The 16,151-nt window shown below is 35.9% G+C and overlaps 2 protein-coding genes across 2 annotated transcripts in view; both read right to left on the reverse strand.

Annotated features, from left to right (window-relative positions):
• The window catches only part of TMEM196 (transmembrane protein 196), a 303,486-nt gene extending 289,915 nt beyond the window's left edge, over positions 1–13,571 (reverse strand). Inside the window, exon 1 of the mRNA XM_084978452.1 lies at positions 13,506–13,571. The gene's annotated coding sequence lies outside the window, so the exon portion shown is untranslated. The remainder of the gene's footprint in view (positions 1–13,505) is intronic.
• A 1,345-nt stretch (positions 13,572–14,916) lies between these two features.
• MACC1 (MET transcriptional regulator MACC1) overlaps positions 14,917–16,151 on the reverse strand; it is a 107,703-nt gene continuing 106,468 nt past the window's right edge. The window contains 1 exon segment of the mRNA XM_084978446.1: positions 14,917–16,140. The gene's annotated coding sequence lies outside the window, so the exon portion shown is untranslated.

Consider the following 16,151-nt stretch of genomic DNA (forward strand, 5'->3'; position numbering starts at 1 on the left):
CCTATGGCATATGGAGGTTCCTAGGGTAGGGGTCTAATCAGAGCTGTAGCCGCTGGCCACAGACACAGCCACAGCAACACCAGATCCTTAACCCACTGAGAGAGGCCAGGGATCGAACCTGCAACCTCATGGTTCCTAGTTGGATTCATTTCCACTGCGCCTAGACGGGAACTCCCTCCACCAAGAGTATTTCATAGGTATACTATAGTAGCACTAACTTAGATTTTGGAGTCAGATAGATCAGGTTGTTGCAGTCTCCATTGATCATCAGAGTAACTTTGGAAAATTATCTAACTGCAGAACTTTGGCTGAGAAGTGAAAATTGTCTAATGTATCACTCGTGTGTTGAGACAATAAATGTACAGTCCCTGGAAAATGTGTTGTGCATAATATTGCAAAGTAAATCAGTAGTTACTATGAGATAGAAAGTTATTTTTTATTACTACTCTATCTCAGGATATTAAGGAAAATATTAAACCAATTAAAATACTTACATAGCTCAAATAGTCACCTATGATTAGCCCTATAAAACTCTCACTTTGAAATACGGACAAATGAATATACATGTACAAGGAAAAGGAAAAAAGTATCTACTTGAATTTTAGGGTTAGAATACCTAAAAAAAAGATTTTATGGATTTGATATTTCTGGAGCAATTCATGGAAATCAAAATAAATTTCAAAAGGTACTACCATTTATTTAAAGTAGAAATTAAGGGAAATGAGACATGCTGTAGTTAAGATGTTTAAATTCTGGTTCTAGGTTCATCCATATTTTTCCTAGAAATGACCTAGAAAAGTCTGATTATATAAACGTGTTTTGTATTTCTCTTGTTTTAGATGCTTCCTAAGACCATGGTATTAGTATGGGGCTTAAGTCCTAGCTCTGCTCATCTGCCAGATAATTCACAGATATTGGGAACAGTATTCGATCTCTATGAAATTCATTTCCTCATTTCCACTGAAAGTGAGTAACATGGTGGTTGTGAAGATTAAATAAAATCATGTTTGTGAAGTGCCCAACTCAGGGTGGGGCCTGAGATATATGTTTCCCTTCCCATCTACTCAATCAGGGAGGAATATACATGAACTCAAGAGACTAGGAATGCCTGGACTTATAAAGTCTGAGAAACAGATCTGTTTTTACTAAAATGGTACTATGTGATTTATACAGAAGGGGCAATTAAGAAAGAAATTCATTTAATCATTCAGATACTATTTTTTTGAGGAGGACTTTTGATGGGAATAGACTGCAAACTAATTTATACAACCTCAAAAATTAGTTACTATTTGATATTCACATAAAACACAGAAAAGACAATCTGTTTCCTTTCAAGAATGTTAGCAATCTTATGAAGAACAAGTAAGTGAAGGTTTTAAGAAGATACATACTCTTCCTTGATTTATAAAGAATGATTGCTGTTTTTAAGAACCACCTGTGTCTTTAGGGAAATTCTTTTGTTCCTGGTGTTGTATTTGATGAAGCTATTAACACCAAGATGAGGTATATTTCTTCCCTTCACTTCTGTTACACTTTTGATGCTCATTTGGTTTGTACTTCATTCTCAGGGGAACATTAGCATACCCAGCACTAGACCAACCTACAAATGTAATCTGATGTTAGTCTAAGGGCCTGTGGATTAACACATATTTTCCAGTGTTTCAGGGTGTTGAAGAGCCCTCCTGAATACTCTGCCTGACGTGGTAATCATTAAGTTGTTTCTGACTTTTGGCAACGTAGTGCTCTATGTTGACAAGGATGAATCCCTCTTGCTAAAAATACTGGAAATGCTGGACAGCATATATCAACAACAATAAAATTAAATGAATGTCTAAACTGGAAAGGAGAATAATACATGCTGTGTGTCAGGAATATGTTGGGAACTCAAGTGATAGAAGTGGGTGGGTAGAATTTGGCATTGCAATATCCTTTAATACATTACCCTGAACGAACACAGGTTATAGCTCTTGGGACAGGATTGTAATTCCATTGAAGGTGAAATGAAACTCATGATGCTAGGTGCTAAAGAACTTACTGTCTCTTCCAAGAAAAACTTGAACTCCTGGCCCTAAAAAACCAATGGGAAGTTTTTCTTCTACTCAAGGCTGTAGTTCAAAGGACAGTCATCTAGATAAATCAAAACCCCAAGCTTCCATCATATGCATGAGTAGAATTGGTTATATGGATGGTATGTAAAACTCAAATTGAGAAATTAGTATAAAAACCAGTTCTAGACTAGTGAGCCCCTATAGCAGAAAAACATCTGTATAGATACAACTCCATGGCTTAAGGCACATGGAAAAAAGATATGAAAAAATATTCCCTTCTGGGGAAGAATTCACAATCACAAAAGACAAAGAAGAAGGAAGAGGAAGAGGGAGTCCTAATAAGAGTGAGATCGAAGTATGAGAGAACTGAAAGAACTGGATATCATAGAAAAAATCTCAAAGTTATATATTATTTTATGTACATTAGAGAGTAAAGGACAAAGTGCATACCATAATGAATCAAAGGATATAGTAAGAGAGACAAGGAATGAGCAGATTTACAGAAACAAGTTGAACTCCCAAAAAGTAACTGATTAGATACAACCAAAGAAAAATTTATAAATTGATAAAGTGGTTAAAAATAACAATAATCAGGTCAAAGATTCATTATTTTTAAAAGCTTGGAGAAAAGGTAGAGAAGGTCCATATATGCAGCAAGAATTTTAGAAGGAGAAAATAACAATAATGGCTATCTTTCAAAAGAACTTTCCAGAATAATAATTACAAAAGTTTTAATAAAGCAGACAAGATAATCTGAAAAGGGTAAATTAAAAAAGATCTATAAACACAGAATCTGAAAAAAACAGATATACATGTATGCATAACTGAATCACTTTGTTTTATACCCAAAACTAACATTGTAAATGAACTATAGCTCAATAAAAAACAAAAAATCTCCACATCTATACCTATGCCCATCATTGTTAAACCTAGTGTATCAAAGACAAATAAAAAGTCCTAAAATCAATCATTTAAAAAGAAAGATCTGAGAGCAGATTCTTTTTTTTTTTTTATTAGTAACTGGCTCTTTCCGTTAGCTCATTAAGTGGTAACACATTTTCCTAAAATGTTTAGACCTCCGATCCTAACCTCTGAGTCATGCTTCAGTCCTCTATTTACAACATATCCATGTACAACCATCAGAATAATTCTGCTCATCTATAACTTCCAAATATCTCCTGAATCTGAACACTTTTGACCACATTCAGTGCCTTCTCCCTAACCCAAGACCTCATCATATTTTATCTAGAAGACTAAAAATCACCTTCCAGCTAATCTCCCAGTGTCTGGCCCCTATGATTAAAGCATACTACATACCTACACAAACCACCCAATGGCTTCCAACTCATTCAAAGTAAAATACAAATTATTTTACACAGCAAACAAGATGCTACATGACCTTGCATCCTTATATCTGACTCCTCCCAATCTCCTTGATTAATCACTTGTAGCCATGTATTCCAAGCTCATTCTCACTCTCAAGGCTGTGGTTATGGTTGGTTTCTCTGTCTGAATGATATTCTCCCACATTATAACATACCTTGCTCTCATTATATTTAGATTTATTCTTAAAAATCTCTTCAGAAGTCTTACCTGAACACTTTCTATAACACTTCTTTAAAACTGCTTTTGATGTGACATTACATTATTATTTTTATTAAAGTATAGTTGATTTACAAAGCTGTGCCAATTTCTGCTGTATAGCAAAGTGACCTAATCATAGATTCATCTTTTCACCTTTCATCATGTTCTATCCCAAGAGACTGAATTTAGTTCCCTATGCTATACAACAGGATCTTGTTGCTTATCCTTTCTAAATGTAATAGTTTACATCTACTAACCCCAAACTCCCAATCCATTGCACTTCCTCCCCTGTCCTCATTGGTAACCACTAATTCTATGTCTGTGAGTCTGTTTTGGTTTTGTAGATAGATTCATTTGTGCCATATTTTAGATTCCACATAGGTAATTCATATATTATATTGTCTTTTTCTTTCTGCCTTACTTTACTTAGTACAATAATCTCTAGTTGTATCCCTGTTGCTGCAAATGCCATTATTTCATTCTTTTTTCATGGCTGAGTAGATATCCAAAGCAATACTGAAAAAGAAAAGTGGAACTGGAGGAATCAGGCTTCCTAACTTCAGACTATACTACAAAGCTACAGTAATCTAAACAGTATGGTATGGTCACAAAACAGAAATATAGATCAGTGGGAAAGGATAGAAAGCTTAGGAATAAACCCAAGCATCTGTGGTCAACTGATGTATGACAAAGGAGCTAAGAAAAAACAAGGGAGGAAAGACAGTCTCTTTGATAAACAGTGCTGGGAAAACTGGACAGCTAAATGTAAAAGAATGAAATTAGAACGGTTAATAACATCATACACAAAAATAAACTAAAAATGGATCAAAGACATAAAAGTAAGGACAGATACTATAAAACTTCTAGAGAAAAACAGGAAAATGCTCTTTGACATAAATTGCAGCAATGTCTTATTTGATCCATTTCCTAGAATAATGACAATAAAAACAAAAATAAACAAACAGGACCTAATTAAACTCAAAAGGTTTTGCACAGCAAAGGAAACCATAAACAAAATGAAAAAAAAAAAAAAAAACCCCAGAATGGGAGAAATTTTTGCAAACAATGCAATCCATGAGGGCTTAATCTCCAAAGTATACAGAAGACCTAAACAAACATTTCTCTAAAGAAGACATACAGATGGCCAACAGGCACATGAAAAGATATTCAATATTACTAATTTTTAGAAAAATCCAAGTCAAAAGTACAATGAGGCACCCTATCACACTGGTCACAATGGCTATTATTAAGTCTATAAATATCAAATCCTGAAGAGGGTGTGGAACAAAGAAAATGTTCCTACATTCTTTGTGGGAATGTAAATTGGTACATCCACTGGAAAACAGTATGGAGGTTCTTCAAAAAACTAAATATAGAACTACTATATGATTCAGCAATCCCACTCCTGGGCATCTATCTGGACAAAACTATAATTCAAAAAGATACATGCAACTCTATGTTCATTGCAGCAATATTCACAATAGCCAAGACATGGAAACAACCTAAATGTCCATTGATAGATGGATTAATATGCTGTGACATTGCATTATAATGTGTTTATATAACACTGTATTTCTTACGGCCCAAAACAGTGCCTGGTATATAGCAGTTCTTCAACAAAATATTCTTTAAATAAAACTCTCATTTCCAGCAAAGAAAAATATTACACATGTGGAATATTTATAAAAATTTGGCCGATATTAGGGCACAAAGGAAACTCAGCCAATTCACAAAATATCTCATAATCATCAGGAAGAAGCAATGTACATGCCCATTTAAACCTTTCAATTATAGAAATCAATAAAATTTCCCATATAAATTATTTTTTCTTTATCCAAACATAATCTATTATAAATTTAACTGATAAAAATATCTGAAAGACTCAGTATGACACTCATTCAGGAAGGAATTACTCAGTATCTACTATTTGCCAAGAGGATTTTTTTTTAATTTGTCTAAAGTGACTGAAGTTGAGTAAGGGACATTACATAAATATATTTCACATGAGATCAAATTTAATGTTGCAAAGTTCATCAAGTAAGAAGACTAGTTTGGATTAAGATGTGACCCTTGATCTGAGATTTCATTGATGGATAAAATTTAACAGATAAAGGTAGGGACAAAGAAGAAAAAAATTCACAGATGGAGAGATTGGTTAAGGGCGAACCTAAGAAACTAAGGAAATTTACATTTTTAAAGAAACAAAGTCATCTGATTTTGTGGAAATGTAGACTGTTAAGTGGTAGAGCTATACTGAAGACAAATTCAGAGAGCTTTAGCAGCTAAGCTAATGACTATAAACCTTAATGGACAGGCGATAAGGAACTATAAAAGTTTTCAAGAGAAAATGAAACAAATCTAAATCATACTTTAGAAAATTCTATTTGGTTGCTGTGCTCAGAAAAGGGCCCATAGAGTTCATCAAATAGATAGGCAAGTTTTTCTAAAGAAGAGTGAGCACTGAAATGTAATGTGCTACTAGAGCAGGAAATCAGCTTTATATAGTTTGTGTACGGGAGTTGGCTACTGTAGAGGTGGGCATAGGTAATGTCACTTATTGGATATAGGCAGAGAAAGTTGTCGTCAAAGCATTCTCTAATCTGAAGAAACAAAATAAAATGAGAAAAAAAAAGAGAAAGAGACACAACGAGAGATGGAGAGGGAATAAATGAGAAAGAAAAGAATTGTGTCATCTATAGATTTTCTGTTTAAAACACAATCCTAGATTCTGATAATCTATGTTATTCATTCCTGCCTACACTTTCACGGCAAAGAAAAAGTTGAGTCCCTCATGATAGTACTAATTCCAACCCATTAGAAGAGCTTGAATGTGCAAAATCTTAGCTTAAAAGTAAATAGCTCCTGGCTTCCATGATTGAGAAGAAAGAAATCTGTTTTCACCCCAATTGGAGGTCACCAAGTGAGATGAATAATGCTCTGCAATCACTGAGCCATGCAGGATATGCTGAGCAATATATTTATGTGCAATCTGTACGACTCCTTAATTAGTTTGAAATATCAAGCTTATCTGAGTTGACATCTAAGCTTTAATATTATCTGATTCAAGCCAAGTATGTGGTTTTGAATTGGCTTTGCAAATAGTATGTTCTTTAGAGTTGCTTATGCAGCAATATTCTGACCTCAGTTGCTACAGGATCTGTCTTAAGAATTCTGACCAGATAATAGTATTTAGCCACAGAGGTAGAATACAAATCTCTGAACAGATCTGTTGAGATAATGTTTCCAGAATATTCTATCTATATGACTTTTAAAATTTCTAAATGCCTTTTCTGGGTTATCATAACAGATTGAATTAATATATGTAATTTAGCTTCCTCCAGAAAACACACATACTCATTTAAGCATTTGCAAAGGAAAGTTTTAAAAAGTAAAAATTTACAAGGATGAGGTATAAACAGCAGATGGGCCTGTGCTGACAATGGCTACTATATAAGGCTGGGATGAGAGCCAGTGGGATATAAAATCCAGCTCTTCACTCTACCCTCATCAAGGAAGACCTGTGTCCTTTTAGAGAAAACACTTTTCTGATTCACAAGAATAACTGGCTTAGCACATTCAAAGAAGGCCAAAATTAAAGCTGGCAGTAAGGAAAACAAAGAACCAACATAATTTGTATTTCAAGAAGCACAGTGACAGCAGCAGTAAGTGTGAAAATGGGTAATGACTCAAGGGACTACAGTGAATACTGTCTGTGAAGTTGAGTCCCTCTCAACACCACACCTCAGGGGAACTGACGTATATCCCCAGCAAAAGTCTGGAGGTTTAGTCTCTGGCCCAGGAGAAAAAGAACGTCTCTGTATTGGGAGCCCTAGGAAGACTTCCGAGGATATATTTCTGGAACATGAAGATTAAGTGACCACTGACATTCTCAGCATTGAAGGCAGAAACATCCCCAGGCCTTCCTCTTCAGTTGGCTGCCAAAATTGCAGACACAGAACCCTGAACAATCTCACTGTCTCAACATGTTGACCCTAGAGGTTTCTCAGGAACAACCCATTCAGATAAACTTAGAGGGCAACTTAAATCAAATGGGAATTCCAGTCAATTTTATGTCTCGCACTCTAATCCATGAGCACAATGCCAAGTCTTGACTGACCTTTCAGAGAAGAGATACATTTAAAGTGGAGTATGGTGGTTTAAGCAATCAAAAGGGGGACAAAAACAATTTGGAAAAAACAGTGACAAGAAAACTTTGATATTGTTCACATATGAAACCATATGGAAAAGATATGAAAAGTTATTACTTAAATTAATTCAGGTTGCTTTAATAAAAGAGACAAGTAAGAATTCTTAAGAATTAGTATGAGTATAGAAATGAAAAAGTCAATAGGTGTATATTTGGAAGACAACGTCAGGAATTGTTCCAGAAGGTATAGCAAAAAGACAAAGAAATGGTAAAAAAAATCAAAGTCAGAATACCAGACAAGGCAGTCCAACATCCAACAGTTATTTCACATACTCTCATTCCTACACCTCTTTTACTGATGACATGAAATGACATATATTTCCTTTCAAAGAATACTTGAAAGATATATGTTGTTTTGGATAGCAATAATCAGAGTTTGGAAGATCATCAGTCCAATGAGCTATTCACTAAGGTCAATACTTATCTTATACATACACCCTAAATTATTGTAAACACACCACATCCTTTAAAAAAACAAAACCATCCACACTGCAAATGATCACCTAATCACATATACCTCCCTCATAAGCAGATTGCTCCCTGAGAGCAGGGGCCATATCTCTCTGATTCACTGGTGTGTCCCCACATGTAAGTTTGCATCTATCAGCACATAGTGGAACACCTACTAAAATTTTAATGAATAAACGTAGAGTGAATTCCCATAAACTTTTATGTAGTAAAGGGGCATGTTTTTCTCTAATACATAGAAGCTGAAGGTGACTCAACTTTAGCAGCTGTGGTTAATTAAATAATTATTGTTTCCCTCACTTAATGGCTCTGGTGAGGTCATGGCAATGTAGTCACAAAGATAAACACCAACCAGCTTTGCAGAATTTCCTTCTACAAATTCTCCAACTCTCAATTTCCTCTATTAAATGAATGCCTTCAGTGTTGAAGAATGTGAGCATGCCATCTGTCAGTCTCTAATGTGAGACTGTTCTAGCACTGATGAGGCCTTGAAGTTCCTTTGATTACTTAGTTACTGTATATTAAAATAATCAAGGGAATCCTGAGGTCTACAACCAATTCTTGCATTGACACTAGGAATAAAATACTATGGAAATATGCTAACCCCAGAAGGCACAGGAAATCCTCCTTAATGGAGCTGACACCTGATCTCGCTCTAGTTTTCCTTCCCTGCTTCTAGTGGGTCCAACAGCATCAACATGGGAAGCTTACTTTACTAGCATGGATTCCCATATAACATTGCCTCAAATCAAGGAACCCATTTTATAGTATAGAAGTCACAAAACTGGGTACACAACCAAAGATTCTACCAGTGTTACTAACTCTTTCTAAACTATCAATTGTAAGTGGGTATAATTTGATGGCATCTCACTTCAGTTATATCCCCAAGTGGCTCACTTCCTGCCCCCATGCTTCTCTACCACCACCATGTGGGATGTATTTGACTTGCTGGGCCATTCTGGTGCATCCACAAATCAGGAAAGGCAAGGCAATTTAAACCCTATGAGAGAATACTTGACTGCTAATGGGATAGAGCTAGAGAATAAACACCTTTTATTCCTTAGGCAGACAATTTTGAGGAGCATTATACATAGGACCTTAAAAGGGCCATAGTATAGTGAAATTTCAGTTGTCCAGAGATGTGATCAGCTCAGTAACATGCTCTTGGAATGGATTTTCCTCCTTCATGTCTCGCTCTTTCCACCCACCCCCTTCAGTTCCTTGGACTCTATGAGCAAAACGAACTCCTTCATGCAAGCCATTTTCTCCTGCTATGCTTTTTGAGGTACCTAAGACATTAGGACCCCCTGATAAATATAGCAATTGACCATAAACCTAAAGTGTTCCAGATAATTACAATTCTTTAAAAAGGAAAAATACATTCTCCTTAGAAATAATAAATTCAAAATAAAAGCAGAGGTTGTTACCTTACTTGTTCTCTATTGATGGTCAAACCGATAATTTTTAGAAGTAAAATAGTTATTTTTTCAGGGAAATTATTAACTGATGGTAGGGTCTAGAGTATTTCTTGGGCTAGTTTAACATATTAAAATACACATTTCTAAACAATTTAGCTGATTTTCATTTCTATGCTAATTCTAACCATTTTCCCAGTAGTATTATAAATGCTAAGTTCCATAGAAACATGTTTTTGACAGAAATACCTAAAATTTAACAAGTAAACAAATATGACCAAAGCAGAAATAATGGTGAAAATGGTGCACTAGTTAAAAATGCTAAAATTAATTTTTTTTCACATATTCACTTTTTATCTAATGGCACAGTGTCTGTTTTTTTAGGAGTCTAAATAGGAAATGTTAAACTTCCAATTTATGTCATATTTGCAGAGTCCTTCCTTATAACTGAAAAATAAATGGCAGTAATTTTTGCTTTGCCATTCTTAAATATTCCACAACAAAATAAAAGAACTATGACCATAAGTTAATAAGTCCCCCATAGGATATTTTTTTCTGTCTAAATTCCATATGGACTAAAAGTTGAAAAGATTATTTCTTCATATGTGATATAAAACAGGAAAAACATGTTTTCAATTGTGAATTATTAAAAATAAAAAAGTGAAAGACAAACAAGGAATCTCATCACACATATTCAATTTGATTTTTCATGTACTTATCACTTGCTACAAAAACAGATTCAGTATGTTCAACCTGAATGACGGTAGGCAGAGTTCTGAGAAGGCACCTAAGATTGCCACCCTCTAGTGTACACTCCTAGTATAACACTCCAGTCCCCTAAGTGTGGGAGGCACCGAATACCATGCAATTCCATTATCTGATTGACAAGATAACACAACAAAATAATTATGCTTTGTCATAAAAGTGAAGGGACTTTTCAGATCAGGTAAGGTCCCAACTTAATTACTTTGAGGTGATCAAAAGAGAGACTACCCTGGGTGAACCAGACCTAAGCAAGAGAGCCTTTAAAAGAGACCCTCTCCCTTCTGAAGGAAGAAATTCAGAGTGAGAAAGATTTTTCATTGCAGCTTCAAAGAAACCAGCTTCTGTGTTGAGTAAGAGAGGATGGATGCAACCATGTGGCAAGGACCTCAGAGCAGTCTATAGTTGCTATAAGAAGTTCCCTGGCAATAGCTAGCAAGGAGGGAGGGCTTCAACATATACCTGCAAGGAAACAAAATCTGTGGGTAATATGAATGAGCTTGGAAAAGGACCCCAAGCTCCAGATAAGAAGGCAACCTGGCTGAGACCTTGAACGCAATTCTGTGAGACCATAGAAGAGAACTCAGCCACTCTGTGCACAGACTTCTGAAGTTCAAAATATGTGAGATAATATATCGATGTTGTTTTAAGTTACTAAATTTCTGATAAATTGTTACATAGCAGTAGAAAACTAATATACTGATAAACTTGCATAAAATATCCTTTTTTTTCCAGGTAAATTTCAGCATGTAGGTTCTAAATTAAGAAACACTACTGTCTTGAGTCTGGAAAAAAAATTTTTTTTCATAGTCTTTGTAGTCTCTTAAAAGTAAACAGTCTAAAACAAACTGATGTTAATTATTTTATAAAACTAGGAGGCAAGATGAAAAATGTTCAATGTCACTTTGAAAATTTGTTTAAAATCAAATATATGAAATGATATGGAATGATGAGTTTACTGTCCCTCTTTCAGGAATAACTTTTCTTGTGTATAATTTTGATTTTAAAATCAAATGGTGGTGTTAGCATTAAACATTATAGCATTTAATACCCATTATAGGCATTCAATACCCATTATAGAAAGAAAAATTGAGAATGCTAAATAAATGAATACAACCAGTTAAAACATAATTCAAAAAACACAATTAAGAAAAAATGAAGTAACATTTTTAAGCACTAGTCATTTTCTTGCCCCTGTGCCACTTGCCAGAGCTAAAATTCTTACCCTTGCCATTCTAAATGGAAAGCTTACTATCACATCTGGTTTAAATTCAAATACTTTGTTTTTCATTTACCCACAATGTTTAAATCACCACATACTATGGACTACAACATCCAGATATATAGTATTTTATGGGACAACAGGAGAGCAAAGACAATGGCAGTATTTTGTAAGATAAACGATGGAACATCAAGGTGAAGAGATGTTTATTGGCTTATGCAGATTCCCTTATCAGATGGTTCCAAAATGTTTTGAAGGGACGGGACCCATTGTTCTGACATTTTAAGTGCCTGAGAAAATTCTCAAAATCTCATGAATTTTGAAGATAATCTCAGAGTTTGAGAAATACGGTCTAAAATAACTAGGGTAAACACCCCATTTGTCAATCTCCACTGCACAAAAGTTAGTGTAAACCACCTTTATGTGGGTGATTACTGTCTCAAAGTGGACATTATGAGCTGAGATCCCCCCACCTTCTTCTTCCTCCTAATCAGGTGAGATCCCCCCCACCCCCACACCGTGTTGCTAACTATACTTCATGATCCTTTTATTCCCCAGTCTTTTTTTTAATTATTTTGCAGAAAAGGACACTTTTGAGAGTCAAAGAGGACCTTATTTGTAATTTTACTGGGATTATCTCAGACAAACAAAAGATAACCACTGTTCCTATTCATTTTATTCTCACTCTTATTAAACATATTCTCTATTACCATTAAGTACTGCTCCTTGCCTATTTTCCTAGCTTATTGTTTAATGCTTTTCTTGTCTCTCTATTCAGTCTGCACCTCCATGCAGAACGAAATCAATCATACTTTCATCAATACTCTATGACCTTCTAACTTCCTGACCCACCCTGTTCATCCTCAACCCTGAGATAATCTACAATTTGTTTTGTATTATGCTCAAAATTCTTAGTCCAAAGTTACTGGCTACTAATGAACAAGAGACATGAGTATAGATTGAGAATTGTTAAAGGCTCATCCCATTCACTTTCACCTTAGTCTTTTCCCCCTTCAAAAGCAATTTAGTATTCCACCAGTTATTTTATTTTATATTTTTCTTTTCTTGTGGCTGCACCTGTGGCATATAGAAATTCCTGGGCCAGGGATTGAATCTAAGCCACATTTGATGCCTACACCACAGCTGTGACAACTACGGATCCTTTAACCTGCTGTCAGCCAGGCAGGAAACCCATACCTCTGAAGGGACCAGAGCTTCTGCAGTCAGATTTTTAACCCACTTTGTGACAGCAGGAACTCCCCACAGCTGTTATTTTAGATTACCCCCATTCTACTCACATCCAGAAATCCACCCTTTTTGTTTTCATACTGAGTAGATCTTTCTCAGGTGATTCCTACAAGTACTCTCCCAGTATAGCACTGACTTGCTTTAAGGTTATTCATATGGTTATAAGATATGCTCCTTGTTGCAAAAGAAAAATTATAAAGATATCACAAAAAATGAAAATTTCCTCTATTAAATATTTCCTATTCCATTTTCTTGAAGTCATCAATGTTAACATTTCTCAACATCCTATGACTTCTACATCTTGCTTCTTACCAAAAAAAATTACTATATTCATTTGGAGGTTAATTTTAACCAACCAGAATCACATTACAAATAGCATTCAACCTAATTTTCACTTAAGATCTCTTTCTCTCAAAAATATTATATGAATAATGTTGGGCTACACCTCATAGGCCTGCAAGCCTTATACTTGCACCCTGCTTCAAGACTGAAGAAAGAGCCCCAGGTCAGTGACAGAGACGTCAATCGTTTAAGGAATGAGGGGAACTTACCTGCCTGAAGCAATATCCTGGAGCCGGTGCCGTAGATGACTGGAGAGCAGGACTAGGCAAGGCTGAAGTCTTCACCGGAGGGAAGGGGAGGTTACTACTTACGGCGCAATGGACGTCAGGTTGGCTCATTAATTACCAAGGAAACTAGCAAGGGGCACGCCCCTCACCACTCCTTTGATAAGCTATCAGGTGGAGGTGATCTGCTCTAAAGATTTGAAAAATCTGTATGTCTTCTTTGGAGAAATGTCTTTTTAGGACTTCTGCCCATTTTTCAATTGGGTTGTTTGTTTTTTGCTATTGAGTTGTATGAGTTGTTTGCATATTTTGGAGATTAAGCTCTTATTGTTTGAAAAAATGTTCAGCACTGCTAGTTATTAGAAAAATACAAATCAAAATTTCAGTGAGGTATCACCTCTAACCCGTCAGAATGGCTATCATTAATTCTACATATAAGAAATTCTGGAGGGGGTGAGGAGAAAAGGGAACCCTCCTACACTGTGGTAGGAATGTAGATTGCTACAACCACTATGGAAAACAGTATGGAGGCACCTCAGAAAACTAAATATAGAACTACCATATGATTCAACAATCCTACTTCTGGGCATACATCCAGACAAAACTTTCATTCAAAAAGATACATGCACCCCACATTCACTGCAGCACTATTCACGACAGCCAAGACATGGAAACGATCTAAATGTCCATTGACAGATGAATGGATGAAGAAGATGTGGTATATATACACAATGGAATACTCCTCAGCCATAAAATAGAACAAAATAATGCCCTTTTCAGCAACAAGGATGCAACTAGAGATTCTCATAAGTGAAGTAAGTCAGAAAGAGAAAGACAAATACCATATGATATTACTTACATGTGGACTCTAAAATATGGCACAAATGAACTTATCTACAGAAAAGAAACAAACTAATGGACATAGAGAACAGACTTGTGGTTGCCAAGGGGGAGTGAGTTGGACAGAACAGGTGTTTGGGATTAGTAGATGCAAACTATAATTTGGAGTGTATAAGGAATTTAGTGAGGTCCTGCTGTATAGCACAGGGAACTTGTGATGAAGCACAATGGAAGACAATATATGTGTAACTGGGTCACTTTGCTGTACAACAGAAATTGGCAGAACACTGTAAACCAACTATAGTAAAAACAAAAAAGAATAAAGATTAAAACAATAAAAAATAAAGGTTGGAAAAATCACTAGCTGAAGCCTAGGGCAAGTATGTAGAAAGGTCAGTTATGCGATTGGGCGCAGGTGAAGCAGGCATTGGTCAGAAGGCTACATACAATAGAGAGCAAGAGAACAGCCACATTGGGTGGCCTAATTGTGCAAATATACACTTACTAATACACATATAAGTAGCTTATACAAGCAATCATATAAGAAGCTGGGAAATTTGAGGTAAATACTTTATTCTTTCCATTTTTTTTCTTGAATGTCTTCCATCTTCCACTAACCCCATTCCTCTCCCTGCATCATGCCCCTACCCTGATCTGATTCTTAGTAGGTAAGCCATATAAACAACCTAGCAAACTTATATCAAGTTCCATCAACTGTATATAAATAAATGTACGTAAAAATGAAATATGTGTACAAATGCACATTAAAAGATATTAAACAAAGTTTTCTCTGGGATGCCATAATACAATGGATAGAAAAATTTAAGATTAAGGGCAGACCTGAGGAAATTTCAAAATAATAAGAACCAGTAATATGACCCTGAAAATTCACCATGAAGGGGCTATAAAAACATGAAGTGTGTGCAAATTGGGAGAGGGTTTTTAAAGAAATTTCTTCCCAAAAAGAATGGGATGAGGTGACAGAAGACCATTTCATAACCTGGGGTCTGTCAAGAGAGGCTAAAATGAGCCAAATGAGGAGCATATGTTCTCTGAAGTTAGGCAATGAAGGACTTGTGTGTGACTCATGTCAAAAAAACTAAAAGTAGCCTGAGGCAGCAAACAGGGCTCCTTCCGAGAAAACAAGTGATCCCCTTCCTGTGTGGATAGGACACAGGGTACAAGTGAGAGACACCAAGGAGCCTTGGAGTCATTTTGGCTGCTGTCAGAGAGTATTTTTCTTTCTTTTTTTTTTTTTTTTTTTTTTTGCTTCCTGGTGGCATATGGAGTTCCCAGGCCAGGAATCAGATCCGAGCCACAGTTGTAACCTATGCTGCAGCTGCAGTAATGCTGGATCCTTTAACCCACTGTGCCAGCAGAGGATGGAACCTGCATCCCAGCATTGCAGAGACACAGCTGATCCCATTGTGCCACAGCAGGAACTCCAGAAAGTACATCTTGAAAAGGTAATTTTCCCAACAGTACTAAGAAAACCAACACAAAACTTGAGGCTAAGAAGAATACCTCTACCTTGAAAAATTGGTAGTATTTTGAATAACCCGCAGAGGAGGACTTGTGTATGACTCATGCCAAAGAAAACTAAAAGTAGCCTGAGGCAACAAACAGGGCTCCTTCCGAGAAGACAACTTGGTCTTCCCCTGCATCAGTCTTTTTTGGAGAGTTGCCTGATCCATCGAAGCCATAGATCTGAGTTAGTCAGTGGGATGGTCCATGATTTTCTCTTTCTTGATTTCAGGTGCATTCATTAAATAATGATATCCTGGTATGAAA

The sequence above is a fragment of the Sus scrofa genome, chromosome 9, assembly GCF_054392235.1.
Source record: "Sus scrofa isolate SSC_HxYL_T2T_F1_AM1 chromosome 9, Sscrofa_HxYL_maternal_Yorkshire_Landrace_v2.0, whole genome shotgun sequence".
NCBI lineage: Eukaryota > Metazoa > Chordata > Mammalia > Artiodactyla > Suidae > Sus > Sus scrofa.